Consider the following 7,411-nt stretch of genomic DNA (forward strand, 5'->3'; position numbering starts at 1 on the left):
GACAAGCTTTTCCATAAACTAAGCGGAAAGGACTCATCCCAATGGGTGTTTTGTATGCTGTTCTGTATGCCAGAGTGTATCTTGTAGCCTGGTGCTCCAGTCTCTTCTATGAGGTTTGACTATCTTCTGCAAGATACGCTTTATCTCTCTATTTGACACCTCAGCTTGCCCATTAGTCTGAGGATGGTAGGCTGTTGCAACTTTATGAATTATCCTATGCTTCTTCATTAGTCCTGTTAGTCTCCTGTTACAAAAATGGGTGCCTTGATCGTTCACGATTGCTCGTGGTGATCCAAAGCGACAAATAATATGGTTTCTCACAAAGGAAACAACAGTGTTAGCATCATCAGTGCGGGTAGGAATTGCTTCCACCCATTTGAAAACGTAATCCACAGCTAACAATATATAGAAATAACCATTAGAATTTGGAAATGAACCCATGAAGTCAATGCCCCAAACATCAAAAATTTCACAAAAAAGTATAATTTGTTGAGGCATCTCATCCCTCCTGGATATATTACCAATTTTCTGGCATGGGAAACAAGATCTACAAAATTTAGCATCGTCCTTAAAAAGAGTAGGCCACCAGAATCCACAGTCTAAGATTTTTCTAGCAGTTCTTTGAGGGCCAAAATGTCCTCCACTCTCAGATGAGTGACAGGCCTCTAAGATGGACTGGAATTCTGATTGAGGCACACACCGTCTAATTACCTGGTCAGTGCCACATCTCCATAAATATGGGTCATCCCATATATAATATTTAGACTCGCTTTTCAGCTTGTCCCTTTGATGCTTAGAAAAGTTTGGAGGAAATGTGCGGCTAACTAGATAATTAGCTACAGGTGCATACCAAGGGACTATCTCAGATACTGCTTGCAGGTTATCAAATGGAAAATTATCAGCTATAGGAGTGGAATCATCCTTAATGTGCTCAAGGTGACTCAAGTGGTCTGCCACTAGATTCTGGTTACCACTCCTATCCTTAATTTCTAAATCAAATTCTTGTAATAGCAGTATCCAACGTATAAGCCTGGGTTTGGACTCCTTTTTAGATAATAAATACTTTAGAGCCGCGTGGTCTGAATACACTAATACTTTAGTACCAAGTAAATAGGCTCGGAATTTATCCAGAGAAAAAACAATAGCAAGAAGCTCTTTCTCAGTAGTGTAATTTGACTGAGCGGCATCTAAAGTTTTAGACGCGTAAGTGGTGTGCGAAATCGTGATCGTTCCTTCCTTGGTAACGGCGCTAAAAACTAAATACGCACGTTCATATTCTTAATTCTATTTCACAACTTCGTACAACTAACCAGCAAGTGCACTGGGTCGTCCAAGTAATAAACCTTACGTGAGTAAGGGTCGATCCCACAGAGATTGTCGGCTTGAAGCAAGCTATGGTCACCTTGTAAATCTCAGTCAGGCAGATTCAAATGTATTAAGAGATTATAATATACTAAAAGATAATTAAAATAGGATAGAGATACTTATGTAATTCATTGGTGAGAATTTCAGATAAGCGTATAGAGATGCCTTTCGTTCCTCTAAAGCTCTGCTTTCCTACTGTCTTCATCTAACCAGTCCCACTCCCTTCCATGGCAAGCTTTATGTAGGGCATCACCGTTGTCAATGGCTACATCCAACCTCTCTGTGAAAAAGGTCCAAATGCTCTGTCACGGCATGGCTAATCATCTGTCGATTCTCGATCATACTGGAATAGGATCCATTGATCCTTTTGCGTCTGTCACTACGCCCAGAACTCGCGAGTTTGAAGCTCGTCACAGCCATCCCTTCCCAGATCCTACTCGGAATACCACAGACAAGGTTTAGACTTTCCGGATCTCAAGAATGGCCATCCATGGGTTCTAACTTATACCACGGAGATTCTAATATCTCGGACTCGGTCCCATGTATTAGATATCTAAGAGATACTCATTCTAGCTTGTTTGCATGTAGAACGGAAGTGTTTGTCAGGCACGCGTTCATAAGTGAGAATGATGATGAGCATCACATAGTCATCACATTCATCATATTCTTGGGTGCGAATGGATATCTTAGAAGTGGAATAACTTGAATTGAATAGAAAAACAGTAGTACTTTGCATTAATCCATTAGGAACAGTAGAGCTCCACACCTTAATCTATGGTGTGTAGAAACTCTACCATTGAAAATACATAAGTGATGAAGGTCCAGGCATGGCCGAGAGGCCAGCCCCTAAATGTGATCTAAAGATAAAACTAAAGATGTAAATACAATAGTAAAAAGTCCTATTTATAAAAACTAGTTACTAGGGTTTACAGAGATAAGTAAATGATGTAGAAATCCACTTCCGGGGCCCACTTGGTGTGTGCTTGGGCTGAGCATGAAGCTTTCACGTGGAGAGGTCATTCTTTGAGTTGAACGCCAGTTTGTAACATGTTTCTGGCGTTTAACTCCACTTTGCAACCTGTTTCTGGCGTTTAACTCCAGAATGCAGCATGGAACTGGCGTTCAACACCAGTTTGCGTCATCTAAACTCGGGCAAAGTACAGACTATTATATATTGCTGGAAAGCCCTGGATGTCTAATTTCCAATGCAATTGAGAGCGCGCCATTTGGAGTTCTGTAGCTCCAGAAAATCCACTTTGAGTGCAAAGAGGTCAGAATCCAACAGCATCAGCAGTCCTTTGTCAGCCTCTGAATCAGATCTTTGCTCAGGTCCCTCAATTTCAGCCAAAAAATACCTGAAATCACAGAAAAACACACAAACTCATAGTAAAGTCCAGAAATGTGAATTTTATTTAAAAACTAATAGAAATATACTAAAAACTAACTAAATCATACTAAAAACTATGTAGAAACAATGCCAAAAAGCGTATAAATTATCCGCTCATCAGTAAGCAATAACAAAAGGATCCTTACCTTCACGCTGAGCCAGTGCTGCTCCTACTGCATGGTTGGAAGCATCGCACATTATTTCAAATAGTTGGCTCCAATCTGGTCCTCTTATAATTGGAGCTTGAGTCAGTGCAGTCTTCAGCTTATCAAACGCTTGTTTGCAATTTTCACTGAACTCAAACTCAATATCTTTCTGCAGTAGCCTGGATAAGGGAAGTGCTACCTTATTGAAGTCCTTAATGAACCTCTTGTAAAAACCTGCATGGCCAAGGAAAGAACGGACCTCTCTCACAGAAGAGGGGTAAGGTAAACTAGAAATAACATCCACCTTTGCTGGATCTACAGAAATGCCAGTGTTAGACACAACTTGTCCTAGTACAATCCCTTGCTTAACCATAAAGTGACATTTTTCAAAATTTAATACCAGGTTTGTACTGACACATCTATCTAATACTCTAGATAATCCATCTAAGCAAAGGCTAAAGGAATCACCATAAACACTAAAATCATCCATAAAAACTTCCATGCAGTCCTCAATAAGATCAGAGAAAAGACTCATCATGCACCTTTAGAAAGTAGCTGGTGCATTGCACAAGCCAAAGGGCATTCTCTTGTAAGCATAAGTCCCAAAAGGACATGTAAAAGTAGTCTTTTCCTGATCCTCAGGAGCTATATGAATCTGGAAATAACCTGTGTAACCATCTAAAAAATAATAATGCGATTTACCTGACAGGCGATGGATTCATTTTCATAGCTTTAAGGCATAGACACTTAGACACTAATGATCATATAATAAAGACACAAACATAAATAAACATAAGGCATAATTTTTCGAAAAACAGTAAAATAAATAGACAAGGAGATTAAGGAATGAGTCCACCTTAGTGAGGGTGGCGTCTTCCTCTTCTTGAAGAACCAATGGTGCCTTTTGAGCTCCTCTATGTCTCTTCCTTGTCTTTCTTGCTCCTCCCTCATAGCTCTTTGATCTTCTCTAATTTCATGGAGGATGATGGAGTGCTCTTGATGCTCCACCCTTAGTTGTCCCATGTTAGAACTTAATTCTCCTAGGGAAGTGTTGATTTGTTCCCAATAATTCTATGGAGGAAAGTGCATCCCCTGAGGCATATCAGGAATTTCATGGTGAGGAATTTCCTCATGCTCATGTTGAGATCCATGCTCTCTTGTTTGTTCCATTCTTTTCTTAGTGATGGGCTTGTCCTCTTCAATGAGGATGTCTCTGGCCTTAGGTGCCATAAATGGTTATGGAAAAACAAAAAGCAATGTTTTTACCACACCAAACTCAGAAGTTTTGCTTGTCCTCGAGAAAAAGAAGAAAGAAGTGAGTAGAAGAAGAAGAAAATGGAAGAGATAGAGGTGTGTGAATGGTTCGGTCAGGGGGGTTTAGGTGGTTATGATGTGTGAAAAGGAAGGAGTGATGGTTTGAATTTGAGTGGGTGGGTGTAGGTGGGTTATATGATGGTTTTAGAGGAGTAATGGAGGTGATTGGTGGATGTTAATTGAGGAAGAATGTTATGAAAAAGGTGTGAAAAGGAGAGAAGAAGGTAGGTGGGGATCCTGTGGGGTCCACAGATCCTGAGGGGTCAAGGACTTAACATCCCTGCTCCAATTAGGCGTGTAAAACGCCCTTGCTGTACAATCCTGGCATTTAACGCCAGACTTTAGCATGTTTCTGGCGTTAAACGCCACTTCCTTGCTTGTTTTGGGCGTTCAACGCCAGTCTATAGCACGTTTCTGGCGTTGAACGCCAGTATGGTGCATGTTTCTGGCGTTAAATGCCAGTCTGATGCTTGTTTCTGGCGTTTAACGCCAGCTTTCCTCTGGGTGCAATCCTGGCATTTAAACGCCAGACTGCTGCTTGTTTCTGGCGTTTAACGCCAGTTTCATGCTCTGTTCTGGCGTTAAACGCCAGCCAGATGCTCCTTACTGGCGTTTAAACGCCAGTAAGCCCTTCCTCCAGGGTGTGCTATTTTCAATGCTGTTTTTCATTCTGTTTTCGATTTTTCAGTAGTTTTTGTGACTCCACATGATCATCAACCTAATAAAAAATGAAATAACAAAGAGAAAATAAAATAAAAATAATTAAATAACATTGGGTTGCCTCCCAACAAGTGCTTCTTTAATGTCAATAGCTTGACAGTGAGCTCTCATGGAGCCTCACAGATAATCAAAGCAAGGTTGGGACCTCCCAACACCAAACTTAGAGTTTGGTTGTGGGGGTTCAACACCAAACTTAGAGTTTGACTTTGGGGGCTTTGGTTGACTCTGTAGTGAGAGAAGCTTTTCATGCTTCCTCTCCATAGTTATAGAAGGAGATCCTTGAGTTTCAAACACAAGGTTGTCCTCATTAAGTTGAAGGACTAACTCTCCTCTGTCCACATCCATCACAGCTCTTGCTGTAGCTAGGAAGGGTCTTCCAAGGATGATGGATTCATCCTCATCCTTCCCAGTGTCTAGGATTATGCACGTTCTCTACTTGTCTATAAGCCTGTTTTCTTGAGTTGTCTGCCATCTCTAATGAGATTCTGGCATCTTGCACCTCAAAGATTCCCAGTTTCTCCATTACAGAGAGTGGCATGAGGTTTATCCCTGACCCAAGGTCACACAGAGCCTTTTCAAAGGTCATGGTGCCTATGGTACAAGGTATTAAGAATTTTCCAGGATCCCGTTTCTTCTGAGGCAATGTCAGTTGATCCAGATCACTCAGTTCATTGATGAGCAAGGGAGGTTCATCTTCCCAAGTCTCATTACCAAATAATTTGGCATTCAGCTTCATGATTGCACCAAGGTACTTGGCAACTTGCTCTTCAGTAACATCCTCATTCTCTTCAGAAGAAGAATACTTATCAGAGTTCATGAAGGGCATAAGGAGGTTCAATGGAATCTCTATGGTCTCTAGATGAGCCTCAGATTCCTTTGGTTCCTCAAAGGGGAACTCTTTGTTGATCACTGGACGTCCCAGGAGGTCTTCCTCACTGGGATTCACGTCCTCTCCCTCCCCTGTAGGTTCGGCCATGATGGTTAATTCAATGGCCTTGCACTCTCTTTTTGGATTTTCTTCTGTATTGCTTGGGAGAGTACTAGGAGGAGTTTCAGTGACCTTTTTACTCAGCTGACCCACTTGTGCCTCCAAATTTCTAATGGAGGACCTTGTTTCATTCATGAAACTCAAAGTGGCCTTAGATAGATCAGAGACTAAATTTTCTAAGTAGAATGATTCTGCTCAGAATTTTCTGTCTGTTGCTGAGTGGATGATGGAAAAGGTTTACTATTGTTAAACCTGTTTCTTCCACCATTATTAAAGCCTTGTTGAGGCTTTTGTTGATCCTTCCATGAGAAATTTGGATAATTTCTCCATGAGGGGTTATAGGTGTTTCCATGGGGTTCACCCATGGAATTCACCTCTGCTATTGCAGGGTTCTCAGGATCATAAGCTTCTTCTTCAGAAGATGCCTCTTTAGTACTGTTGGATGATTCCTTCAATCCATTCAGACTCTGGGAGATCATATTGACTTGCTGAGTCAATATTTTATTCTGATCCAATATGGCATTCAGAGTATCAATTTCAAGAACTCCCTTCCTCATAGGCGTCCCATTACTCACAGGATTCCTTTCAGAAGTGTACATAAACTGGTTATTTGCAACCATGTCAATGAGTTCTTGAGCTTCTGCAGGCGTTTTCTTTAGGTGAATGGATCCACCTGCAGAGTGGTCCAGTGACATCTTTGATAACTCAAACAGATCATCGTAGAATATATCCAGGATGGTCCATTCTGAAAGCATGTCAGAAGGACACTTTTTGGTCAGTTGCTTGTATCTCTCCCAAGCTTCATAGAGGGATTCAACTTCCTTTTGTCTGAAGGTTTGAACATCCACTCTAAGCTTGCTAAGCTTTTGAGGAGGAAAGAACTTGGCTAAGAAAGCCGTGACCAGCTTATCCCAAGAGTTTAGGCTGTCTTTAGGTTGAGAGTCCAACCATATTCTAGCTCTGTCTCTTACAGCAAACGGGAAAAGCATGAGCCTGTAGACCTCGGGTTCGACCCCATTGGTTTTAACAGTATCACATATCTACAAGAATTCAGTTAAGAACTGAAAAGGATCTTCAAATGGAAGTCCATGAAACTTGCAGTTTTGTTGCATCAGAGAAACTAGTTAAGGCTTAAGGTCAAAATTGTTTGCTCCAATGGTAGGGATGGAGATGCTTCTTCCATGTAAATTGGAATTTGGTGCAGTAAAGTCACCAAGAATCTTCATTGCATTGTTATTATTTTCGGCTGCCATCTCCTCTTCCTTTTCAAAAATTTCTGTAAGGTTGTCTCTGGATTGTTGTAATTTAGCTTCTCTCAGTTTCCTCTTCAGAGTCCTTTCAAGTTCAGGATCTGCTTCAACAAGAATGTTCTTGTCCGTGCTTCTGCTCATATGAAAAAGAAGGGAACAGAAAATAATAATAGGGATCCTTTTTACCATAGTATAGAGGTTCCCTTGTGTGAGTAGAAGAAAAGAAGAAAGAGAATGAAGA

The 7,411-nt window shown here is 41.0% G+C and overlaps 1 non-coding gene across 1 annotated transcript; it reads left to right on the forward strand.

Annotated features, from left to right (window-relative positions):
- The first annotated feature begins 6,669 nt into the window (after positions 1–6,669).
- Positions 6,670–6,777, forward strand: LOC112788095 (small nucleolar RNA R71). Its single transcript, XR_003195475.1, has one exon. It is a non-coding gene; the product is annotated as a small nucleolar RNA R71 (small nucleolar RNA).
- The last annotated feature ends 634 nt before the right edge of the window (positions 6,778–7,411 follow it).

This window comes from Arachis hypogaea, chromosome 20 (assembly GCF_003086295.3).
Source record: "Arachis hypogaea cultivar Tifrunner chromosome 20, arahy.Tifrunner.gnm2.J5K5, whole genome shotgun sequence".
Taxonomy (NCBI): Eukaryota; Viridiplantae; Streptophyta; class Magnoliopsida; order Fabales; family Fabaceae; genus Arachis; species Arachis hypogaea.